The 26,595-nt window shown below is 48.3% G+C and overlaps 1 protein-coding gene and 1 long non-coding RNA gene across 3 annotated transcripts in view; one reads left to right on the forward strand and one right to left on the reverse strand.

The window, feature by feature from the left end:
* The window catches only part of TNS1 (tensin 1), a 181,236-nt gene extending 161,575 nt beyond the window's left edge, over window positions 1-19,661 (reverse strand). Inside the window, 1 exon segment of the mRNA XM_017891571.1 lies at window positions 19,624-19,661. The gene's annotated coding sequence lies outside the window, so the exon portion shown is untranslated.
* The window catches only part of LOC108541854 (uncharacterized), a 20,102-nt gene continuing 13,117 nt past the window's right edge, over window positions 19,611-26,595 (forward strand). For both annotated transcript variants that reach the window (XR_001889084.1, XR_001889085.1), the window contains exons 1-2: window positions 19,611-19,703; window positions 24,781-25,007. This is a non-coding gene — a long non-coding RNA (uncharacterized LOC108541854). The remainder of the gene's footprint in view (window positions 19,704-24,780; window positions 25,008-26,595) is intronic.

The raw sequence follows: 26,595 nt of genomic DNA on the forward strand, positions 1-26,595 counted from the left end.
TCACCCATTCCTTAGCTGTGTAATGTAAGGCATGCAGCTTCACCTCTCTGAGACTCAGTTTCCCCTCCTCCCCACCTTACTTTCTGTTCCTGCTAAAATGGAATGGTAGTAATAGCAACTTCTTCACGGGTTTTTTGAAATATTTATCAACACAACTCACATAAAGCACTTAGGATGGAAGCTGGGGCCTTAGCATGGAACCTTAGCATGGAACCTGGTATCTTAGCATGGAACCTTAGCATGGAACCTGGTGTCATCTTAGCATGGAACCCTAGCATGGAACCCAGTGCCTTAGCATGGAATCTTAGCATAAAACCTGGTGCCTTAGCATGAAGACTGGTGTCTAATTGCTTAATAAATGATAACCACTATTATTATTATTATGGACTATCCCACCCAATATCCACACTCAAGCCCTTCGGTATTCAAGGTTCTGATGAGACTGGCCCGAGGGAAGCAGCTGGGTGGGCAGCAGCCGGAGGACATGGAGGCAGCTGGATGCCACTGTGGGTGGAGGGAGAGAGGGGCAAGTGGGGGCCTCAGCTCTAGCCTCTCCAGGAATGCAACTGGGGCTGGGAGGGTTGGGGTGAGGGGAGATGCCTCGCCGCTGAGGTCAGGCCCTATTCAGAGCTGGCAGAGTGTTTATCATCATCCTCACGTGTGAAGGGAGGAGGGCAGAGAGGGAAGCCAGCAGGAGGAGGAGGAGGAGCAGCAGCAGCTGCAGAGGGTCTGGGAGGGACTCTCAGTAGGGCCACCAATGCACAGTCCCTCACCTACCCTTGCACTGGGGTCCTGGGAGACCCCACCAGTCTCTCCACTAACTCATCCAGTGAGTGGGGGGCAGAAGGAGTGTCCCCCACTCATTGGCCCACCCAGGAACAGGATATCCACCCCACAGCGTGTGCCATTTGCAAAGCTCTTCACAGCAACCCTGCAAGCTAGGTGTTATTTTCATTATCCCTGTCTTACATTTGAGGAAATTGAGGCTGGGGGTGGTCAAGCGTGCTGCCAAGAATGCTCACTGATACTAACCCCATCTCCTGGTCTCCGCACAGAATACAGAGGCAGCTGGATGCCTCTGAGGATGGAGGGCAAGGAGGGCCAGTAGGGGCCTCAGCCTCAGCCTCTCGGGAACACAGCCAGGGGTCGGAGGCTGGTTTCCAGGGGTGGATGCAGGGCAGGGGGCATGTAAGAACAGATGTGGTCTTAAAGGGCACAGGTGGCCCATGCTGTTTTCCCAGGTCAATGCCAGGCAGGCTGGGACTCTAGCACCCAGCTCCTGATCCACCCCTCCAGACACACACCCCACCAGTGCGGGAACGCTCAGCCTTTCCCTGCCCAACACAACCATTTCCATCCTTGAGATTCCAATTGAGGGAGTCCCAGCTGCTCCTTCAGTCCCCTGTCCCCCTTCCCGGGTCCCCACCACCAGAAGATGACCCCTCCTTAGGACAAACCCAATTCCCTCCACCTGCAGTTCAATCTGTTGCCCCCTAGGCTGTCCTCCAAGAAGACCAAGAAAAGCATCTAGTTACCCTCAGTGACTCTCCGGTAGCCACTCCTCTACTGAATCATGAACCACTCTGAGCTTCAGTTTCTCCTCATGGAAAAAAGGAAAACAACTGGCACCCAGGGAAGTAGTAGGATGCCAAGGCCCCATCAGTGAGGGCGGTCTTTGGGATGTATATAGGGTTTTCCCCTTGCAGGAAGGCTCCTCTCTCCTTAGCTTCCATGTCTCCCTCCCAAATCCTGGAAAGCTAAGTACTCCCTCTCCTCCTGTCCTCCCCCAGTAGCCTACAGAACTTCAGGGAACTCCGCCCAGTTAGGGAGTCTTGTTCAGTGGCTTTCCATTCAAATTCCAGAGGGTTTCCCACCACCATCTCAGGGTCTCTCTCTCTCTCTCTCTCTCTCTCTCTCTCACACACACACACACACACACACACACACACGCAGGCTAAAGCCGCAATTCCTGCCTTGGCTCTGTGGTTGACCCACTTTGGTCTCTCGGTTACCCTCTTCCAAACTGATCAGATCAGAGAGAGGAACCACTTTGGTTGGCATCACCTTAGCCTGTCCCTGAAAGGAAGAATATCCCAGGTGTGTCCCCAGGAGGAGTGAAATCTCCAGGTCCAAGTCCTGAAAGTATCTGAAGCCAAGCCCTGTGGAGAGGCATTCCCACTCTGACTTAAAGGCAGGCCTTTAAGATCCTCTAATCCCCTACATACCCTGGAACAATGCTTCTCCCATCTTACAAATGAAAGGAGGGATTTGCACAAACCCTCACAGAGAGCAGGAATCAAAGGTCACAGCTGAAAACAAAAGAGGCCAGGACCTGAATGATACACTTTTATCCCAAATCAGCCTGGTGGGAGCCCCCCACCCATTCTTCATCCACCACACCCATATTGATATAGAAAATGACTTCCATACTCCCAAGAAAAGAACTTTCGCTGAGTGTGATGATGAGTTCTCTCTATCAACTTGACTAGGCTATAGCACCCAGTGATTTAACCAAACACTACTCCAGGTGTCGTGTGAAGGTGTTTTGTAGATGTGATTAAAGTCTACAGTCAGGTACCTTAAGTAAAGGAGGCTAACCTTGAAAAGGTGGGTGGCCTCCTCCAATCAGTTGAAGGCCATAAGAGCACAAACTGGGGTTTCCTGAAAAATAAGATATTCTGCCTTAAGAATCTGCAACATCAACTGTGACCTGAGTCTCTGGCCTACACACTTCACACTTGTCAGGCCCCACAATTGTGTAAGCCAATTCCTTACAATAAATTTCGTAATATGGGTTCTGTTTCTCTGGAGAACCCTGACGAATAAAGTGAGCAGATAAGAGAGGTCAAGAACTGGGCCGGGTGTGGTGTCTCACGCCTATAATCCCACCACTTCGGAATGCCGAGGCGGGCAGATCACCTGAGGTCGGGAGCTCAAGAGCAGCCTGACCAACATGGAGAAACTCCATCTCTAAAAATGTACAAAATTAACTGGGTGTGGTGGCACATGCCTGTAATCCCAGCTACTTGGGAGGCCGAGGCAGGAGAATCGCTTGAACCCAGGAGGCGGAGGTTGCAGTGAGCCGGGATCGTGCCATTGCACTCCAGCCTGGGCAACAAGAATGAAACTCCATCTCAAAAAGAAAAAAAAAAAAAGTCAGGAACTATGGGTCCTACCAACATAAGGAGCTCCCATTGGCCATAGCTAGATCAATTGGATCCAAGAAAAAAAAATGATTATACGAGTTTATGATCCATAAAGTAAATGTCAAGGTGTCCATACTGACAAATAAATAAGTGAATTGGGGATAAGTCACCATTCTTTACAGCAGAATTCCAATTAATAAATGTAGAAGGAATGATGGAAAGAGAAAATCAAACACACCCAAATTGAGGGGCATTCTTCAAAATAACTAACCAGCACTCTCCAAAAGTGCCAAACTCATCAGCAACAAAGAAGGACAGAGGAACTGTCCCAGATAGGAGGAGACTCAGGAGACATGATGACCACATGCAATGTGGGATCCTGGATTGGATCCTAGATCAGAAAAAGGGCAGTGGTGGGAACACTGGCCAAATTCTACTACAATCCTCAGATTAACGTCAGATCAATGTGAATGTCCTGGTTTTGATAACCGTGCATGGTTATGTAAGATGTCAGCATTAGGTGGAGTTGGGTGAACGATATAAGGAAACTCTCTGTACTATTTTTGCAAATTTTCTGTAAGTTTAATCATCTCAAAATACAAAGTAACAAAACAAAAACTTGGGTCCTAAGGAAGACACAGATTAGGGTCAGATGAGAGTCGGAGGACAGTTTAAGAATTAAGTCCTTGGAAGGGGAGAGAAGTTCAACCTGAGAGGGTCCCGAGACACCCCCAGGAATCAGACAAGGGATGCTCAGACTAACAGGGCAGAGGAGGAAGAATGCAGACCACCCAGGGAGCATGGCAAACAGAGCTGGCCCAGGGATAAGTGGCACAGGTGCTCCGGCATGGGGTCATCACCTGGAGAGAGCCAGACTGCATCAAAGGACAATAACCATACCACTGCCACACCACCACAGCTATCACAGGTCACTGGCTACCACGCACCAGGAGCAGAAAAGCACTCTCCATACATCTAATCCTCACCACAAGACTGCAGGCAGGACTCATGACCCCAGCTTATGGACCAGGAAGCTGAGAACCTGTGCACTTCAGAAAATGGCCCAAGGCTACTCAGCGATAAGCAGGGGAGGCAGGAAGCAAATCAGCTCTGATGTATATTTCCAAATAGCTAGACAAGAATAATTCCAGTGTTTCTAGCACAAAGAAGAGATAAATATTTAAGGTGATGGATATCCCAATTACACTGATTTGATCTTTATAAATTATATGACTGTATTAACCTATCATGTGAGCCATGAAAATATGTGCATCTACTAAAAAAAAAAAAAAAAAAAGGGCCAGGCCTCACACCTTTAATCCTAGCACTTTGGAAGGCCTAGATGGGAAGATTGCCTGAGCTCAGGAGTTTGAGACCAGCCTGGGCAACATGGTGAAACCCTATCTCTACTGAAAATACAAAAAAAAAAAAAATTAGGTGTGGTGGTGCACACCTGTAGTCTCAGCTACTCAGGCAGCTGAGGCACAAGAATTGCTTGAACCCGGGAGGAGGAAGTTGCAGTGAGCCGAAATCACGCCACTACACTCCAGCCTGGGTGACAGAGCAACACTCTGTCTCAAAATAAAAATAAAATAAAACAAAATAAAATAAAATATCTTAAAAATCAGCTCTGACTCCCCAGGCCCCAAATCTTAAAACAAGAGACTGACTGTTCCCTGCCCAACCTTCCTCCTCACAATGTAAAAGAGCTACTGAGAGCTCACCACCTCACAAGATGGCTGGTCCAGTGGAGAACATTCAAATTGTCTTCCCTGGAGGTTCGGCAGGCCTCAGTAAAGCAAAACACGACGAGCCAGTCCACACTCACTTCCTCCACCCAACCCAACTGCAACCTCTGTCCTCAGACTTTATTCACAGAGGGGTGTTGATCATAATTGCTAGCATTTATCTATTGCTCTAAGCACTTCGTAGGCATTAATGCATTTAATTCTTACAACCATCTTATAAAGCAAAAACTATGTTTATGACTATTACAGATCAAGAACTCAAGTCACAAAGAGGCTGCGCAACTTGCCCAGTGTCAGAGATAGTGAGCGTTGAAGAAGAAAAGTCAGACTTGGAGTTCAGTTCAGATTCTCTCCCCAAGCCTCTCCCTAAGCCTGGGCTCAAGTCCCCGGTCCTGGTTCCACCACCTTATTGGCTGTGTGAGCGCATTGCTCAACCATTTGAGCCGTTTCCTCCTCTGTGCCCTAGCAATTATATTAATACTTATCTTGTAGTGTTGCTGTGAGGATAAGATTAAATAGATCCTGTATGTGCAAAGATATAGGAGTTTTGGAAGCTGTGCACTGATGTGGAATTCAAGCCAGTGTGAGTTCTGTATGCAGAAGAGAGCTCTAGGGCTTTCCTGCTGCTCCTCCAACCACATATGACCCCCGAGTGACCTTCCTCCCCTGCTTCCTCGAACAGGACATAGTCTGAACCCAGACACCCCTGGACACCCTTGCTTGGGTGCGCCGGGTCAGTGCCAGAGGAAACAGGCTGGGGGTTAATCTGTGACTCGCTCTGTGTTCCTCTGTGCCCCAAGACACATACACCCCTCTCCTCCTAATGACCCCCCGCTAACATCCCACCCACCTGCCCGCTGCAAGGGGCATTGGCCAAGTCACTCATCAGCCAGGAGCTAGAACCCTGAGAGAGAGGGGGCAGGGGTGTCAAAGGTCCTTGAAAGGGAGGAGCAGAGAGAAACAACTGTGGTGGAGGGGGGCATGCATGACCAGCAGGTGGCTGCAGGCAGAGGAATCCATTGGAACAGGGTAAGGGAGCGCCAACCACAGTCATTCGGTGGAGCTGCCCTGGCCTGCTGGCTGGTGGATTTCTGGGGCAGTTAGCTGTTTGTTATTTCTGGGGCACTTAGCTCTTTATTATCCTAGGATCTCAGAAGAATAGAACAAGAGTTATCTATTGAGCAAAAACCTATCACATGCCAGGATTTTACCTACATTCTCTCTAATCCTCCCCCCAACCTTGCAAGGTCAGCATGATATCAGCAAGATATCAATGTCACCATTTTTATACAGCTGAGGAAACCTGATTTCAGAGTGGGAGTGACTTGCCTGATACAACATGGTTCATGTAAATAGCAGAGTCAAGAGCCTCCTAAGCTGGAGGCCACAGGGACTCCAACTGCATGCACAAGGCCACATCTCCGGCTGTCCAGGCTCAGGAAGCGGATAGTCCTAGGTCAGTGGCTTGGGAGGCTCAGAGAACTACGACTGAGTCTGAGCCTCCAGGCAGAGCCCAGCAGCAGAGAATGCTGGGTTCTCATAAGGCATCCTGGGCCTCCCTCCATACCAGCAGGTTCTCTCAGCCAAGGTGGAGCCCCAGGAGGCAAGGAGCTGCTACTCCCCACTGCCAGGCTCACCACACCCCGGAATGAGGTGATCCACCAGCAAAGGCCTCATTCTCCCTGCCTAGCCAGCTCAATGGGCACCACAGGCCCCCCCGCCGAGCTAAAAGCCAGAAGCAGCCAGGTTGGCTGGTGTGGACCAGGGGTCTCCTCCCACCCCACTGACAGAACTCCTAACCTAAACTGGACCTTCTGCCCTCCCCTGGCACCTCACCACGAACCCCGCCCTCCTAGATCCCTCACCTGCTCAGTGGGACTCCACTGGTCTTTGTTCCCTCTAGCACACTTCATTCAGCATCCTGTTCCACCAGGACCCCGGGACTTCCCTCTCCTCTCTCCCTCTCCATTCTCCGTCTCCCATTTGCCCTTCTCTCTGCTCTGGGCTCCTACCCTCCCCCTCTGTAACTCCTCTGGTCTCTCAGATGCAGCAAACCCCTGTGTGATGTTTACACAGCCCTGGAGTCAGAAACGCTGAAAAATATGAGACCTTTGGGGAGCCACATTCCAGGAAAATGAGAAGCCAGTCACAGCTCAGTGTCTCCTCACCCCCAGCCTTGCCCCTCCCTGCTATGGGGAGCAGGCTGCGTGTGTGTGCCTGTGTGTGTGTGTGTGTGTGTATGTGTGCGCATGTGTAAGGAGAGACACAGAAAGAGAGAGAGAGAGACTCAAAGATGTCAGGGGAAGTTAAAACTTCTTGCAAAGTCGTTATAAAGCAAGAGGAAGTAGCTTCTCCCCCCAAAACCTGCCTCATCCTTGAACCCATCCCCAGTCAAGCTGAAGCCAGAAGAACAGAGACCAGGGGAAGCAGCAACTTCCCCAGGGCCTGCATCCAGTCAAGTTGAAGAGGCATTTCCAGGGGCAAACACGGACTCCTCAAGTGCTGCCAGGGACTCCAGCATCAGATGTTGAAAAATAATGCAGATCCCTAGGTCTAACCCCAGATGCACTGAGCCAAACTTGACAGGGCAGGAGTATGCCGAACAGGCTCACCAAGCGATGCTGAGGCTCACTGAACACCCCGAGGGAACACTGACCCATCGCTCTCCCCTAAGCAATGATAAAGTCAGAAAATCATGAAGTCACAGCTGTGGGGAGTAGAGGCTGAGTGTAGAACAAGAGAAGTCCCTTGCTGTACTGAAATCTATCAGATATTAGAGCCAGACTCTCAGACCTGAGCAGGAAGCCCACGTCACTGCCTGCTGGTTGCATAACTGGTGTAAGACTTTCCCTTCAATGGCCCATTTGACAGTGTGAACAATCACATCTGCTTTATATGTGGTGTTTCAAGGATTAAATGAGAAGAGTGTCAAGTAGTCACCATGCAGGAGATACTTAATAAATAGTGGCTATAGGCCACGCACAGTGGCTCACACCTGTAATCCCAGCACTTAGGGAGGCCAAAGCAGGCGGATCATGAGGTCAGGAGATCGAGACCATCCTGGCTAACACGGTGAAACCCCATCTCTACTAAAAATACAAAAAAATTAGCTGGGCGTGGTGGCAGGCGCTGCCTGTAGTCCCAGCTACTTGGGAGGCTGAGGCAGGAGAATGGCGTGAACTCGGGAGGCAGAGCTTGCAGTGAGCCGACATCGCGCCACGGCAGTCCACCCCGGGGGACAGAGTGAGACTACATCTCAAAATAAATAAATAAAAATAAAGATAAAAAATAAACAGTGGCTATAAGCAAAAGCAAGGAAAAGGTAAATTCTTTGAAAAGATCAACAAAATTGGCAAACCTTTAGCTAGACTGATTAGGATTCAAAGAAAGAAGACTCAAATGACTCAAATTAGAAATGAAAGAGGGGACATTGCTACAACCTTACAGAAATAAAAAGAATTATGAAGAAATACCATGAAGTAATCAGATAACTAAGATCAAATAGACAAATTCCCAGAAAGGCACAAACTACCAAAACTGATGCAAGAAGAAATTAGAAGTCTGAATAGATCTATAGTAAATGAAGATATTGAACTGGCAATCAAAAAACTACACACAAAGAAAAGCCCAGGTCCAGACGGCTTCACAGGTGTAAATGTTCTCCACAAACTTTTAAAGAAGAATCAATATCAATTCTTTACAAATTCTTCCAAAACATAGAAGAGAAACAAACATTTCTGAAATCATTCTATGAGGCCAAAACCAAACAAAGATATCACAGGAAAAAGAAAAATACCATCCAATATCTCTTTTGAATATAGACGCAAAAATTATCAACAAAATGCTAGCAAAGTGAATCCAGAAACATTTAAGAAGGAGAATTATACACCATGACCAAATGGGACTTATCCCAGGAATGAAAGGTGGTTTTAACAACTGAAAATCAATTAATGTAATAAACTGTATCAATAGACTAAAAAAATAAAAGCCACATGATCATCACTAAAAGAATTTGACAAAATCCAACACCGTTTCATGATTTTAAAAGCATTCAACAAACTAGGAACAGAAGGAAACTTCCTCAACCTGATGAAGGGCATCTATGAAAAACCCACAGCTAATATCATGCTTAGTCATGAAATATTGGATAGTCTCCTCCTAAGTTCGGGAACTAGACAACGATTTCTGCTCTTGCCACTTCTAGTAACATTGTACTGAAATTTCTAGTCAGGACAATTAGGCAAAAGTGAAATAAAAGCATCCTGGTTGGAAAGGAAGAACTAAAACTATATTCACAGAGGACATCATCTTGTATGTAGAAAATCCTAAGGAATCCTTTAAAAACTATTAGAACTAATAAACAGTGATGATTGGAAGATAAATCGTCACTACACAAAATCAATTATATTTTTATATACTGACAATGAATGATCTAAAAATGAAATTAAGAACAACTCCATTTAAAACAGCATCGAAAAGAACAAAATACTAAAGAAAACTTCACAAAAGAAGTAAAAGTGTATACTCTGAAAATTACAAAATATTCTTGAAATAAATTAAAGAAGATATAAATAAATATAAACACATCTCAAGCTCATGAATCAGAAAACACAAAATTGTTTTTTGGTGTTTCTTGTTTTTTGTTTTGATTAAAGTCTCACTCTGTCACCCAGGCTGGAGTGCAGGGGAGCAATCTCACTCAGCTCACTGCAACCTCCGCCTCCCGGGTTCAAGAGATCCTCGCACCTCAGCCTCCCGAGTAGCTGGCATTACAGCTGTGCACCACCATGCCTGACTAATTTTTGTATTTTTACTAGAGATGGGGTTTCATCATGTTGGTCAGGTTGGTCTCGAACTCCTGACCTACCTCAAGTGATTCACCCACCTCGGCCTCCCAAAGTGCTGGGATTACAGGCATGAGCCCCCACTCCCAGTCTCAAAATTGTTAAGATGGCACTACTCCCCCAACTGGCCTACAGATTCAGTGCAAACCCTATCAGAATTCCAACTGGCTTCTTTGTAGAAATTGACAGGCTGATCCTAAAATTTATTTAAGGGACATGGAATAGCCAAGACAACCTTGAAAAAGAATAAAGTCAGAGAATTCACACTTCCCAGTTTTGAAACTTAATACAAATGATGCCAAGATCATTCAGTGGGGAAAGAATGATCTTTTCACCAAATACTGCTGGAACAAATGGATAATCACATGCAAAACAGCATTTACCTTACTTCACACCATATATAAAAATTGACTCAAAATGGATAAAAGACCTAAATGTAAGAGCCAACTGTAAACTCTTAGAAGAAAACAGGGGTAAATCTTTGTGACCTTGGATTTGGCAATAAATTCTTAGATACGAAAGCAAAAGCATAAGCCACTAAAGAAAAAATAAAATAGACTTCATCTAAATTCAAAACTGGCTTTTAAGACAACCAGAGAATGGAAAAAAAATTCAGATCATATATTTGATAAGGAATTTGTATCCTGAACATATAAAGAACTTTTACAACTCAATAATAAAAGACAAATAACCCAATTTTTTAAATGAACAAAGAATGTCAATAAACACTTCTCCAAAAAAGATACACAAATAATAAACACATGAAAAGACACTCAACATCATTAGTCGTCAGGGAAATCAAATCAAAACCACGATGAGATACCACTTGATATCCACTAGAATGGCTACAATCAAAAAGTCAGATAATAACAAGTGTTGACAAGGATGTGGAAAAATTGGAACCTTCACATATTGCTGGCAAGAATGTAAAATGGCACAGCTATGTTATGGGTTGAATTATGTCCCTCACAAAAGATGTGCTGAAGTCCTAACCCCCAGCACCTTTTTGGAAGTAGGGTCTTTACAGATGTAATCAAGGTCTAAAATGGGGTCATGAGGATGGGCCTTAACCAACTATGACAGTTCCTGATAAAAAAAAATTTGGACATAGAGACACACAGACACAGAGGGAAGATGATGTGAGGATACAGAGAGGCCACCATGTGAAGACAGAGGATGGGTGATGCATCTACAAGCCAAGGAACACCAAAGATCGCTGGAGACCTCCAGAAGCTGGGAAGAGGCAAGGAAGGGCCCCTGCAGGTTTCAGAGGGAGCACAGCCCTGCCAACACCTTGATTTTTGACTTCCAGCCTCCAGAACTGTGAGACAATACATTTCTGTTGTTTTAAGTCACCTAGTTTGTGATACTTTTTTAGGAAAGCCCTAGAAAACCAGTATAAGCTATTGTGCAAAACAGCTGAGCAGCACCTCAAAACATTAAACATAGAGTTACCCTATGACTCTACAATTCCACTCCCAACTACACACACCCAAGAGAAATGAAAAGAGATGTCCACACAAAAACTTGTACATGAATCCTTATGGCAATATTAGTCATAATAACCAAAAAATGAAACAACCCAAATGTCCACTAAATGATGAATGGAAAAACAAAATGGGATACACTCATACAATGGAATATTACTCAACCATAAAAAGGGAGCTACAGCACAGACATACCTTGAAAATATTATGCAAAGAAAAGCCAGTCCTGAAGTCCACAGCTATGAAATCATCAGAATCAGCAAATATATAGAGACAGAAAGATTAGTGGCTACTGATTGTTGGGGTGGGGTGGGGGAGAGATAGAGAGATTAGGGGTTCAAGCTAAAGGGTACAGGGTTTCTTTCCGAGCTGCTGAAAATCTTCTAAAATTGACTGCGGTGATGGTCACACAACTCTGCGATGATATAAAAAAAATCATTGAATTGTATACTTTAGATGCGTGTATTGTATGGTATGTGAATTAGTTATACCTCAATAAAGTTGTTTAAAAAAAAAAAAAAAAAAAAAACAGGAAAGAAAGCCCTCAAACCCAGGAAGCACTATTAAATACATGGTATTGGGCTAGCGCTGGCCAAGAAGACAAAGACAGAGCTTGATCTCCAGAAGCCATAGACCAATGGTTCTCAAATGTGACTGCAAAGGAAGTGCACATGGGAGATGTTATTAAAATAAACTTTATTATGATATAATTTACATACAATAAAATGCATCCCTTTTAGGAATAGAGTTCAACGGGTTTTGACAGGTGCACACATAATTACCACAATCAAGATAGAGAACATTTCCATCCCCCAAGGAAGTTATTTCACACACCTTTGCAGCCAATCCCCCCACCACTCCCAACTCCAGGGAACTACTAATCTGCTCTATCACTAGCGATTTGTCTTTTCCAAAATGCATTAAAAGGAAATCACCCAGTATGTGCCCCTTTTGTGTCTGGCTTCTTTCAGCACGATGTTTTAGAGGTTCATCCACACCGTTGCGCATAGATCATTCCTTTCTATTGCAGTGTAGTATCCCACTGTACTATGACATCACAATTTCTTTATCCATTCACCTGTCATTGAATATTAAGGTTCGTTCCAGTTAGGGGCTATTGGAAATAAAGCTGCTATGAGTATTTGTGAACAAGTCTTTTTACAGACATGTGTTTACTTCTCTCATATAAATATCTTGGAGTGGAATTTCTGGGTCACACAGCAAGTGTATGTTGAATTTTATAAGAAATGGACAAACTGTTTCTAAAGTGGTTGTACCATTTTACATTCCCACCACTGGTTACCACTTTTAAAAATCCCAATGCCCAGGTCAGGTCATAGCCAAAACTAATTAAATCAGAATCTCCAGGGAGTAGAATACAGACATTGGTTTTCTTAAAGCACCCAAGTGATTCTACTGTGCAGACAAGACTTCAAACCACTGCTAGAGATCTCAGGGGCCATACGGCAGGAGAACAAGCAAAAGATATACTATATTTGCCTATAGAATTTCCTCACTCTTCCTTGATAATGGAGAGAGAGAAAAGAAGGAAAAACAAAAGCAATGTCTATCTAGTCTTCACACCACTGCCCGCAGAAAACTTTGTTGATCTCTCAGATTCTCTCCACCTTACAGGAGGTAGAAGGCCAGAAGAATACAAAATAATAAACACATGTTAGCAACTTTTTAACAAGTGAGTTTTGAGCTTAGTATTTTAGTAGGGTTACCATTCCCAGCACTCACAAGAGCTCTGCAAGATAAGTACTACTGGAATCACCATGTTACAGATGAGGAAGCTGGGGCCCAGAGAGGTTCAATAACTTGCCCAAGATCACACAGCTAGTTATTGATGCAGCTGGGATTTAAACTTGAGCCTGTCTCCAAAGTCAAAGAGCTTAAACACTCCACTAAGCTCAGAGCCATCGATGGGTCCTGGGGCCATGAACCTCCTCCCACCCAGGTATTTATGGTAGAGGAGAATACAAGCCTCCAGCCTAACTGTAAAAGAAGGCTGCAGGTGTGTTTACAAGACTAGCAGGAAAGGTAATGCGCAATGAGACTGAAAGGTGGGGGTTAATTATGGGATTTCCTTTCCTTTCAAGCTTAAAGGATGAGATTTAAGCTTTTTTGGTACAGGGGAGGAGACCAAGTTGTTGCTGCAGCCTCCTCCCTCCGCCTCAGTTGGTACTTGGGACAGGAAAGTTACAGGGCCTGGAAAGAGGTAACAGAGCTAAGGAAGGAAGCCAGTGGGTAAGAAAGAGCCGCCCAAGAGGCTGAGGCCTGGGCCATCTGCCTGCCCAGCAGCTGCCTGGTCTTTTCACTGAACTCTTGTCTTGACCTGCAGTGGACAAAGAGTATTTGGCTGGAAGACGCTGCTGTTGTCAACTGAAACTGCTATTTCAAAACAAGGAGTGAAGATCAGCAGGGAGGAAAGCATTTTTCAAAATGTATCCAGGGGCTAGGGGAAACTGGGTGTTTGCCACCCAGGAACTTTCTGTACTATCCTTTGCAACTTTTCTGTAAACCTAAGACTATTCTAAAATTAAAAGTCTACTTAAAATAATAAACATATAAATAAAACTTATTTGTAAGTTATGGAGTCATACAGCAGGGGACAGAAGAAAAAAGAGAAATGGAAGAAAAGCTGCTAATACATACAGCACATGTGCTAACATAAAAGTGGAAGGTAGGCAGGGTGTGGTGGCTCATGCCTGTAATCTCAGCACTTTGGGAGGCCAAGGCAGCCAGATCACTTGAGCCCAGGAGTTCAAGACCAGCCTGAGCAACATGGTGAGCCCCATTTCTACAAAAAGTAAAAAAAAAAAAAAAAAAATTTGCCAGGTATGGTGGCACACTTTGCAGTCCCAGCTCAGACTTGGGAGTCTGAGCTGGGAGGACTGAGGATGGCTTGAGCCCATGAAATCGAGGCTGCAGTGAATCGTGACCACACCACTGCACTCTGCCCTGGGCAACAGAGTGAGATCCAGTCTCTGGAAAAAAAAAAAAATTAGAAGACAAGTCCTGGGCCATTCATTTTAAATCCTCAACAGGAGAGAAACAACTGGGGACAGATAAGGATCCCAACGAGGTGTAACGGTGGGAACTAAGGGAGACTGGGAACTCACTTCCTTCAGGAGATGTAGTGGGAGGGCTGGAGAATGGGGTTTCCATGAACTACAGTAAGATTCCTGGCTCTGACCCAGGCCCCTCTCTCCAGTGTCTGATGCTTTCACTCTTGTTCTCTCTCCTCACCTGCTCCCTGCCCATTTAACCCCGAGCAGACCAGAATCACATCCAAAGCCCCTATGCCAAGGTGCCATTAGCCAAGCTGGCCACCATCATGGGGCCTGGATGTCGGATCTGTACAATGGGGCCACCGTGAGCCCTGCCCACCTCACAGAACTGCAAAGACGAGGGAAACATGTTGTAGATTACAAAGTTCTGTGTAGACAGAGGTGACTAAGAGTTCATAGCAGGTCTGCTCCTAACAGTCCCAAACTGGAAAGAACCCAAATGGTAATCAACAGTGGAATGGATAAATACATTGTGGTTTCTTCACATAATGGAATACAACATAGCAATTAAAAAGAATGAGCTCCTGCAACCCGCAAGAACACGATGAGCCTCCCAGACATAATGCTGAGCGAAATACGCCAGACACAAAAGCAAACATACTGTGTGATTCCATTTCAATGAACATTCAAGAACAAGCAAAACTGATCTCTGATGATACAGGTAAAGATAGCAATTACCTTTGGGGCATATTGACTTGAAGGAACATAAGGGTTGCTTTTTGGGTGCTGGGAATGTTCTAGATCATGATCTGGTTCTCACGTATGTACAAATCTCTCAGAATGTACATTTGAGTTTTGTATAATTGAGTGTGAATTATACCCCAATTAGAAAAAAGAATATGATTAGAATTATTATTTGGAGCACCCTCTGTGTCGGGAGGTAGGAAGGCTTTTAGGAGGGGTATTTAAAGTGATTTTGCTGCTACTTCTCTCCTGCTTTCCTCCATCCCCTCGGCCTCTCCCCAGAAAGGAAAGACTTGTTTCTCAAAATTCCTTTATTCCATCCTTCTATCCTTTTATTGGCACTCCTACTATGGACTAGGTACTATTCAGGAAGCTGGGGTGGAACCTAGCTTTCAGCCTTCCGATGGGCAATCAACACATAGATAACACTGACTGTGAGCCGGTACTGAGGCTCTACCTCTACCAGCAGGAGCATTTTCTCTCAAGCACGTCCAAGTGGCAGAGAGCTGGGCACAGAATATCTGCGATTCTTTCCAGGTTTTGACTATTGTTCCAAGAAAGGAGAAAGGTGCCTACTATATGCCAATGTGCATTTAATCCTCTGCAACCCAGCTCACATATCTGGAAGGCAGCAGGGGTAGAGTTCAAACCCAAGTAGGTCTGATTCCTGTACCCTGCCCTTCCCAACACTCCCATGGCCTCCTAGCTGCCAGGTCTGCATTGCCGTGTCTCTGGGCATCTGTAGTGTCACCCTCCAAGATGGCCCCCACTGATTCTTGCCTCATGGTATTCAAGCCCTTATGTAGATTCTTTCCACACTGAATAAGGCTGACCTATGTAACCAACAGGATATTGCAGAAATAACAGTGTGTCTTCCAAGGATAGTGTATAAAAGACAATGTGGGTTCTGCCTTGCTCTCTCTTGAATCATTCATTCACTCTTGGGAAACCAGCCACCATGTTGTAAGGACACTCAAGCAGCCCTATGGAGAGGTTCGTGTGGCAAGCAACTGAGGCTACCTGGCAACAGCCAATCCCAACTTGATAGCCACATGACAGAACCACCTTAGAAAATGATCCTTCAGCCCGTCAGGCCTTGAGAAGACTGTAGCCCCAGCCAACATCTCAACTGCAACCCCATGAGAGACCCCTAGTCAGAACCAGTCAGCTAAGCCACTCCCAACATCCTGACCCCCCAAAACATTTATTATTATGAGATAATAAGTGTTTGATGCTATTTTAAGCTACTAAATCTGGGGGCCATTTATTACACTATATCACTCCGTATACATAACACAGCCCCTGCCAGAACCATCGCTTCGTGCTGCAGGAACAGTCTGAGGGTGGTGTGTGAAGGCATTAGGAAGCAGCCACTTACCGGAGGAGTGGCTAGAGCAGCCTGAATAGGGAAGGACCAACATCAGCAAGAAACCCCAAGTGCATGGTGGTACTGTGAAAGGAGACCAAGCAAAGCTGAAACCCTGGAGCCGTCTTTCCTAGAAATTTCTCACACACCTCATCTATCTCAGTAAGTGAAACCATGTGCACCCAGTTTCCCAGGCCAAAACCTGGGAGTCATCTTTAAGCCCACTCCCACTCTCACGCCCAACATCCAATGGCTCAGTGAGGCTCCAGCTCTCCCTCAGAAGGCATCCCAGACCCAGCCCCTCCTCACTGCCTTTCTGGCGAGCACCATGGACTAAGCCACCAGGCTCTCTCGAGTAGGCAACACCAGTGGCCTCTTGGCCCATGTCCCTACTCCCATCCTGGTGCCTGCTCAAGGCCAGAGTGGCCTTCTCAGAGTGGAAATCCAATCGTGTCCCTCAGGCCCAAACTCCCCAGCACTCACTACTCTCCAGCCCTCTTTCAAGTGTAACAAGCTCCTCTCACCTCAGGGCCTTTGCACCTGCTCTTTCTCCTCCCCTACATCATCATCTGGGTCCCACCTCACACATCTCTTCCTCCAAGGAGTCTTCCTGGGCTACATTAGCAGAATTCTTCTCTAACCCGTTGCTCCAGCTCATTCACTTCAAAACTTGCTTGCCTATTTAGTGCCTGTCTCCCCTATTGCAAGACCCATGAGGGCCAAGACTTTCTCTATCTGTTCACTTGGAACAGCATTTGGCTCATGGAAGGAGATTACTAGACATTCATTAATGCATCCTGCCTGGAAGCAGGGGATGGACAAGATGACCTCCAAGTTGACAAGGCTATAAAATCCATAGTATAGAGCTCTGCTGTGGCTCTGTGGCTCCCGCTGCCCTTCCCAGCAGGAGAAAAAGGCAGGGCAGCAGTAAGAGCTGTGGTTTCAGGGAGAGACCCACCAGCTGGGTGGAGCGCTCACCATCAGTGGGTCCCATTCCCTATAGAGGAAACTCCTATACAAAGCCCATCTGTCTCTCCAGTTACTGCCTTGCCAGTATACCCTCTCCTCCACTTAGGTGGCCTCCTTGAGCAGGGCAGAGCAGGACTGCTGCAGCCTGGTGCATTCTGAGCCCTTAGCACACGTGAGACTCCTGAAGTAGGCTATGCCCCCAAAAAGTCATCTTTGGTATTTGCCTGCTCCCATGCACAAGGCTACTGCATGACAAGGGGCCATCTGTCACATCTTTCTGGGCCTCTCTGGGCCACCCATCTTCCATAATCAGATCCTTCACTGCCCGTAAGTTTATCCCCTTATCCTCCCTAAATGTATCCTGCTGCTGTCAAGAGATGGAAAGAAAAAGGAGGAGTGGCAGGCAAGGATGGAGAAATGCATGCCAGTAGGCAGTGAGGGATGAGGAGAAGGAAGCACAAAGGCCCAGGGACAGAGAGCAGGTGAAGAATTACACTGGGACACCTTGGGGATGTCACTCAACCTGGGGCGTCTCAGTTTCCTCATCTGTAAAATAACAGGATCTTTTGGCTAATGTTTTATGCTCTAAAGGAATTAAAAGAACAAAGTCTGATAATGCGTGTGAAATGCTGTCTAAGATCCAAAGCACTGTACAAACGTTCATTGCTATTAAGAGAAAAGGTTGCAGGAAGGGCAGTAAGAAGGGGTAGACTGGGGAGGAGCAAGAAAACTGGAAAGTTCTGGTGTTTAAGGCAAAAAAACTCTGCTCTGGATAAACAGAACAAGGAGGGAGGTGGAAGGAGAAGCAGAAACGTACTCTCCATCCAGGGGAGAACAGGCTGAGGGAGGCTGCAGGAAAGCAGAAGACAAGGGAAGGGGCAGAAAACTCACTGCATGGAGGTACCTGCTGCAAGCCAGGCCCTCTGCACCTCTGCAAGGGGAGCATTCCCAGCTGGAGTCTACAGATGGAGACGCCCTCCAGCAAGGTGTGTGCTTGGCTTAAGTAAAGTTTCTTTGGAGGAAGATTCCTCCCAGACCTGCTTGATCCATTAGCACCCCTTCCCCAAGGTAACACTTGTCCCTCCAAGTTCCTAGTAGCTGAGCATCAGTCACGACATTTTTGAGCACCCACCCTATGCCAGGCACCGGGCTGGGCACTTCACATACATTATCTCATTGAATTCTCGTAACAACTTTATGAGGTAGGCTTCTTATTCCCATTTCCTTGAGGATGAAACAGAGGCTCACAGAGGTACATAACTTGCCCAAGGCCACCCAGCTAATAAGAAGCTAAGCATGAAATGCACCAGATACAGGTCCCCAACTGCTCAATGAATGCTCCTTTTGGAAGCATCTTCTCCTACTCCCTGAATTCCTTGAAAGATCAAATATGAAGAGCAAACGCAGGGAGTGAAAGGGCAAGGAGGGTTACAAGCAACGATGGGAGAAGGTGCAGACATTTGCTGCAAGCGAAAGGCAAGGAATGCCGTTTCCACCCCCCGACAGAGCTGAGCCCATTGGACAGAACCATTTCCTTCCCAAACTCATAATCCATCTTGGTGCGGATCCCCCACCCCCTGTTATTCCAAGAAGCTGATATATGACTCCTGGGTCCAAACCTCAGTGGATACATCAGGGGCTGAGCCAGCCTGACCAACCAGGGCCCAGCAATTCCTCCAGTCCTCTTGCCTCAGTTTCCCTCTCTCACCAAGACCAGCCAGGAAATATTCATGGGGAAACTGAGGACCAAAAGGAGACCTGGCCAATAAAGAGGAAGGGACAGTCTCTCAGGGGGTTCCAGACCAGCCAATCCTGACCCCCGACCTCATTCTCCACTTAGGCCACCCACCCGCTTCTCCTGCCCTCGGGGTCCTGTGCCTGTGGACACTGAGGTTTTCTAGTTTGGCCAAATTGGGCCAACTGGGGCTTTGCGCGGCCCGGGGTAACTGAAATGGATCCCCTCCCCCTTCCCCTCTCCCCCTTGAGAACCAGCAGAAACACCTTGAAAGGCCGCTCCCTCGGAGCTCGGTCCCCACCAGACACCCCCAGTAACCGCCCAGATTGCGCGCCGCGCCCCCAACCCAGATCCCCCGACTCCCCAGCCTGCCCCTGCCGCCGCCCCCGGGCCTTCGCCTTCACCTTGACCTGCGCCCGCTGCCAGGCCCAGGCGCTTTGCATAAACAAAGAGAGGAGGAGTGACGCCCCGGGCACCGCCCCCGCCCCTCAGGCGCCCCCGCTGCAGTCTGGGACCCCGAGTCAGGCCTGTCCCAAGTCCTCCCGGGCCCGCCAGCCCGCGGCCTCTTACCTTGGCCTGGCATTTCCGATGACAGGAGAAGCTGCAGACTGCAAGAGGGCGAGACACAGAAAGAAAGTTTTAGCCGCGAGGTATGAAATGGAAACTCCGCGAAATCTCCTCCCACCCCAGCCCGCAATCCGCGCTCGGGAGGGAAGGAGGGAAGGAGGGAAGGAGGGACGGAGGGAAGGAGAGAGGGAGAGAGGGAGGGGACGGAGGGGAGCGGCTGCCGGGCCTGCGGGGCGGGAGCGCCCGGGACTGCGGACCCGCGGCCGGGGAGGCAGGGGGCTCCTAGCGCCAGAGCCTCTCCGAGTGCGGGAAGGTGGGGGGAGCAAGGGGGGGTCCCCCACTGGACCCCTGCCAGGGGCAGAGGTAGCCGGGACCCGGGCCCCACGCCAGCCCCACCAAGGAATAAGGGGGGCCTTCTCGCCTTACACACACACCAGGCAGGCAGACGACATCACAAACCACAATCACACTTACTCTGCCCCAGAGGCAGACACACAGACCCAATTCAGAATCCAGGGGAGGGTCCAGGCATATACACATTACACCCACACACACACACTCACCCAGAACCACTCCCACCCATCCACACAGCCATCCGTGCACACACACACAGCCTCACACACAGATTCATCCAAGAAGACCCCTGACCCAGGGCACCAACACACACAATTTTGTGGGACACCCTTAGATGCAGCCTGACACAGATTTGTGGACACAGACATGTGAACAGATGCTCACATAAACTTCATGTGCATGACTTGAAACACACACACACATACACACACACACACACATACAGGACTTGCTCTTCTTCCCATTACCAGAAGCTGGAATCAAATTTCCTATAAGGTTCCCAAGGCCTGGAATGTCCCCAGCCCTGCTGCCCCACCACCAGGGCTCTGGGACTCCACCAAGGGATTTGATGACCTCCCTGCAGATCTCATGGGTGGGTGAGGGGTCTTCTGGGTTCTGCACTGCTTTGGGTCTTGTTGGCTGCCCAGGACCTGCTAAGGCTGGGGGGTTAGGAACTCTGGTTAGAGAAATGGGGAGGGGGAGGTAGGGGAGTACCCTGACTCCAAATCCTGAACAGCCACAGCCCAGGACCACAGCCTTCCACCTCCTTCTCCTAGATCTACTGTACCCCACCCCCTTCCAGCTTTGAACCAGCCTAATTCTCAGCAGAGGGCAGAAAGGGAGGTTGAGGCACAGACGAGGACCAGGAGCAGCCCAAAGAGGCTCCGGGGTTCCCCACACTAAGGCTTCTTCTGATTTGTCTGAGGCAAAAGGGGCTGGGAATGGGGAAGAGGGAGAAGCTGGGAGGCACACTGGGTGGTGCCTGGAAAGGGACCTTGGCCACTGACCCTAACATGGGATCTTCTCTCAGAACCTAGTCCTGGCCCAGCCCAGGCCTGTGACTCACCGGTGCTGAGCAAAGCTTTCCTGACCCCACCAGCCACCCAACCCAGCTCAGGGACATCTCCACCCTGGCCATAGCAGGACATACTCCCCCTCCCCCGTCAGCCACACAAGCGTTACCGTCCCTCTGACCTTTCTGCTTCTCCCTCTCCCTCAGCACCCCCACCAGCCCGGGTAGCAACTCCCTTCCTTTGCAAAGGTGTTCCCTTTTGGACACCAGCAGCCTCTCCTTCTCCACCCCATCCAAATAGGGGAAACTTCCCCTTTGTGGGTCTGACAATGTATGCTCCTTTCTGGGGGACCTGCCTCTCTCTCTCTCCTACACACACACGGGGGCGGGGGGGAGAGAGAGAGAGAGAGAGAAGGAGGGAGGGAGGGAGGGAGGGAAGGAAGGAGGAGCCTGGTACACAGGCGAGGCTTAATAAATGTTTGCTGAGTTGGACCTGTCTGAAGGTCTCCCCTGAGGTTTACACGCACCCCCATTTAGTCATGTCCCCCCACTCTCAGATCGTTCCTGAGCTGTAGACCGCCACCTCAATGTCTCATGTCCAACCAAAAAGGAGTCTCTAAGTATCCACCCAGTCTAGACATGAGGGACACAATAGGGGCTGGACTTCACCTCCCTCCAGCATGCTCCACACTCTGACAGTTCCCAGAGTGCCTCAGGGCCTTGGCACTTGCTGTGTCAGCTGCTTGGAACACTCCCCCTCACCCCAGCACCCCATCGTTCCCTGGACCGAATCCCTCTTATCCTTCGGGAATCCACCCAAAGTCATCTCCTCAAAGAGGCCTCCCCTGACCACTCAAATTAGAGCAGCTTTCCAATTATTCTTTTTCAGCACCCTGGTTATTTTCTCAAGTTGCCCTGGGTAACTTCTCTCTAGTCTATCTCCCCACACTACACTCGGGAGGGCAGGGAGCATGCCTTTCTCCTTCGTACCGTAGCCCCAGCAGCTAGAACAATGTCTGCTTCAGGCCCACGAGACCATACAACATCTTTGTTCAAACTAGAAGGAGGCCCACCCTCTGGGCAGAGCAGCCCCGGGCACACACAGCTGGGTTCATGCACAGTGTCTTTGTGGAGATGGTAAGAAGGTGCCCTTTCTCCAGGCAGATCGGCCCTGTGCCAAGATGCATGGCTTGGTAGGCAAAGGGTGGGCTGACTCCTGTGCTGTCTCGGGTAGGCACCCTTGGCAGCACATGGCCTGCATGACTGTACAGGGCAGCCCTGCCTGTCACACAGTGGGCACACACTCAGCAAATGCCCTCAAGTGAGGAGGCAAATGGAGAAATCATCAGGTAATTGCAATACGCTATGCTGAGTGCTTCCTGCACACTGGAATGCAGAAAGGTTGTCCTTGGCAGCTCTACAGAGGAGAACGAGGGAAGACCACCCCCACTCCAGCTCCCAGCCCAGAAGACAAAAGCTTAGCAAACTGAAAGCAAGTGGCAGATGCCAAGCAGGGCAGGCTTGGCCAAGCCCCCATGAATGAATATTGACACCTGCAGAAGCATCCGCCTCCAACCCCAAGGAGGCCCGCTTGCTGAGTTTCTTCCAGGGAAGCCCCCTATGCATGCCTGTTCACCTGTCTCACATCTCTTCCCAACGGACAGTATGTCCTTCTCTCTAACTTGTATCCCTCTTGCTGTAATCTCAAGTTTAGGCCTGCCAGTCTGCTGGTCTCTCACTTTCAGATCGATGAAATATTCAGATGGGTTGCAGAAAGGGAAACTGTGGCAACCAGCCTTGCAGGTAGCTGCCAATATTTCTTGCCTCTGCTACTCATACCCTTCTGTAGTCCCCTCCACACTAAATAGGGCTGATTTATATAATCAGTCAGATATTATAGAAATGACAGTGTGTGACTTCTGAGGCTAAACCATAAAAGACACTTTGACTTCAGCCTTGGTCTGTTGGATCATTTGCTCTGGGCCAGTGACCATGTCATGAGAACACTCAAGCAGCCCTATGGAGAGGGCCATGTGGTGAGGGGCTGAGGCCTCCTGCCAATAGCCAGCCCCAGCTTGACAACATTAAGTGAGCCATGTGGTAACATAAGGCCCCAGTCAGGCCTTCAGATGAATACGGCCCCAGTGACATCTTGACTGCACCTTTTATAAGACACTCCGAGCCAGAACCACCCATCCAACCAAGTCACTCATGAATTCCTGAGCCGTGGAAACCATGTGGAATAATAATTTTGATTTTTTCTTTTTTCTTTTTTTTTTTTTGTTTTTTTTTTAGACATGGTCTTGCACTGCTCTGTCACCCAGGCTACAGTGCAGTGGCACAATCTCAGTTCACTGCAAGCTCCATCTACCAGACTCAAGCGATCCTCCCACTTCAGCCTCCTAAGCAGCTAGGACTACAGGCATGTGCCACCATGCCCTGCTAATTCTTGCATTTTTTTATAGAGAGGGGTTTTTGCCATTTGTCCAGGCTGGTCTCGAACTCCTGAGCTCGAGCAATCCTTCTGCCTAGGCTTCCAAAAGTGCTAGGATTACAGGAGTTAACTATGGTACCCAGCCTATATTTATTTTAAACCACTAAGTTCATGGGTAATTTTTTATGCAGTACTAGATCACTGATATCAGAACACAAGACCCATCAGAATGCAAGAGCCAAAGGTAGCGGATGCTGGGAACCAAGGCCAGAGGCCATCTTCTGGGTCGTACCTTGCCCCTTGGTGCCTACAAACCCTCGCTTTAACTCCTTCCTCACTTCCCTTACTCTACCAAGTAATTAGTCATTGTGTTCCAGAAAGTAACTCTTAAGAGGCTAAGGTATTCTGTAACAGCCCAACTAAGACACCCCCCACCACCATTGCCACCCACCTCTTCCTCCCTTCAACAGAGAAAGGGGAAAAACCCAGGTTCCAACCCTGGGAACATCAGATACTGCTGGGGAGACAGCCAGTCTATGAGTGACAGGGACCAGTCTGTGAGTGACAGGGATGCTCACTCCACAGGTACCACTTCTCATCAGAAGGATGGGGACACACAGGGAGGAACAAGAGCAGGAAAACCCCAGCCTTCTCCTCTCCTGAATCTTCCACAGATACACATGTCAGGATGGGCCCCACCTGAGCAGATCATGACCTCCCAGCTCCTTCAGAAGGCCCCAAAATTACAAACTCACCCATGCACCCTCCTGAACCAGTGACCCTGTCCAACCAGAGCTCCATGGAGCCCCAGGAGCCCCTCTCTGCCACAATGTCAGCACTGCCCCTGCACAGCAGGGCCCAGTGGTGGCCTGAGAGGGAGCAGAAAGCCCCTTAGTGGAAAGGGACCCTTAGATTACTCTGCTGGGGTGAAGAGCTGCACCCCCAGCCCTTGGCCCCAGCTCCCGCCCCAGCTGGGCTGCCGGTACTCTGTCCTGGGGTTGCTTCCTGCCTCTCGGGAACACAGGAAGCCAACATTGTTGGGATCTAAATGGCCTTTTCCTCCTGGACTTGGGTCGGAAAATGAGCACATAGCCTCAGTGTGCACCTGACCCCGGCGATAACCACTCGCATGCCTGGTCCACCTTCAGCTCCTTCCCTGGCCGGCCCAGAGCCACAGGCCTGGCCACCTGCCTGCTCACCGGTCACTCAGCCTGCCCTGCTGTTTCATTTCCAGGGCCTGGGCTGGAGGTGTGCGGTAGCTAATTTACTGAGTCAACTTATATAGGCCGTGGTACTTAGATATTTGGCGAAACATTGTTCTGGATGTTTCTGAGAAAGTTGGTTGGTTTTTATTTTTTAGATGAGATTCACATTTAAATCAGCAAACTTTCAATAAAGCACATGACCCTCCATAATTTGGGTGAGCCTCATCCGGTCAGTTGAAGGCCTTAATAAAGAAAACTGACCTCCTCAAGCAAGAAGGAATTCTGCCAGCACACGGCTCTGGACTCGAACTACAACAGGCAGGGGTACCCCGCCTGCCAACCTACCCTGCAGATTTTGAACCTGCCACAGCTCCACAATCATGTGAGACAATTCCTTAAATAAATATCTTTTTTTCTACACATATCCTGTTGGTTCTGTTTCTGCAGAGAACCCTGACTGATACAAGGTGTCTCAGGGGATGGTCAGGGAACATGGTGTGGCTCTGAAGTAAGAACGGGAAGAAACCTTCCAGATCAAGCTTGTCCAGCCCGTAGCCTGCAGGCCACATGTGGCTCAGGATGGCTTTGAATGTGGCCCAACACAAATTTGTAAACTTTCTTAAAATATTATGAGTTTTTTTTTTTGTTTTTGCAAGGCAGAGGGGCATATAAGATGGTTTCTTACATGCACCCAACTCTTTCTTTCTTCTTTTAAGTCTTTCTTTCTGATACAGGGTCTCGATCTGTCACCCAGGCTGGAGTGCAGTAGTGTGCTCACAGCTCACTACAGCCTCGACCTCCCCAGGCTCAAGTGGTCCTCCCACCTCAGCCTCTGGAGTAGCTGGGACTACAGGTATGCACCACCACACCCAGCTATTTTATTTTTTTTATTTTGTGTAAAGATGGGGTCCTGCTATGTTGCCCAGGCTGGTATCGAACTCCTGGGCTCAAGTGATCCTCCCACCTTGGCCTCTTTTTCCCCCCCACAAGATGGAGTCTTGCTCTGTTACCCAGGCTGGAGTGCACTGGCGTGATCTCAGCTCACTGCAACCTCCACCTCCCGGGTTCAAGCAATTCTCCCGCCTCAGCCTCCCAAGTAGCTGGGATTACAGGTGCTCACCACCATACCTGGCTAAGTTTTTTGTATCTCTAAGTAGAGAAGGGGTTTCACCATGTTGGCAAGGCTGGTCTCGAACTCCTGACCTCATGATCCACTCACCTTGGCCTCCCAAAGTGCTGGGATTACAGGTGTGAGCCACTGCACCTGGCCCCATTATGAAATTTTGTGTGTGTGTGTGTGTGTGTGTGTGTGTGTGTGTTTTAGCTCATCAGCTGTGGTTAGTGTTAGTGTACTTTACGTGTGACCCAAGACAATTCTTTTCCCAATGGGCCGCAGGGAAGCCAAAAGATTGGACACCCTGTTCTAGACCATCCCATCCAGTAGTGTTCAGACTTTTATCTTTTATTTTTACAGCCAAATTCCTCAAGCAGATGGCTATGTGGAATCACAATGACTCTAGTTAAGATTCACTGAATGCGGCCGGGTGCAGTGGCTCATGCCTGTAATCTCAGCATTTTGGGAGGCCGAGGAGGGCGAATCACAAGGTCAGGAGATCGAGACCATCCTGGCTAACATGGCGAAACCCCATCTCTACTAAAACTACAAAAAATTAGCCGGGCGTGGTGGCTGGTGCCTGTAGTCCCAGCTACTCGGGAGGCTGAGGCAGGAGAATTGTTTGAACCCGGGAGGCGGAGCTTGCAGTGAGCTGAGATCGCGCCACTGCACTCCAGCCTGGGCGACAGAGAAAAAAAAAGAAAAAAAGAAAAAGAAAGATTCACTGAATGCTTGCTATATATCAGGCTGTTTGGAGTCCAACATATATATATATATATATTCTCACTTAATCCCGTAGTAACCTGATGAGGGAGGTACTGCTGTTTGTCACTTTTTTTTTTTTTTTTTTTTTTTT

Source organism: Rhinopithecus bieti, unplaced genomic scaffold, assembly GCF_001698545.2.
Source record: "Rhinopithecus bieti isolate Rb0 unplaced genomic scaffold, ASM169854v2 scaffold_21117, whole genome shotgun sequence".
In the NCBI taxonomy this organism is placed as follows: domain Eukaryota; kingdom Metazoa; phylum Chordata; class Mammalia; order Primates; family Cercopithecidae; genus Rhinopithecus; species Rhinopithecus bieti.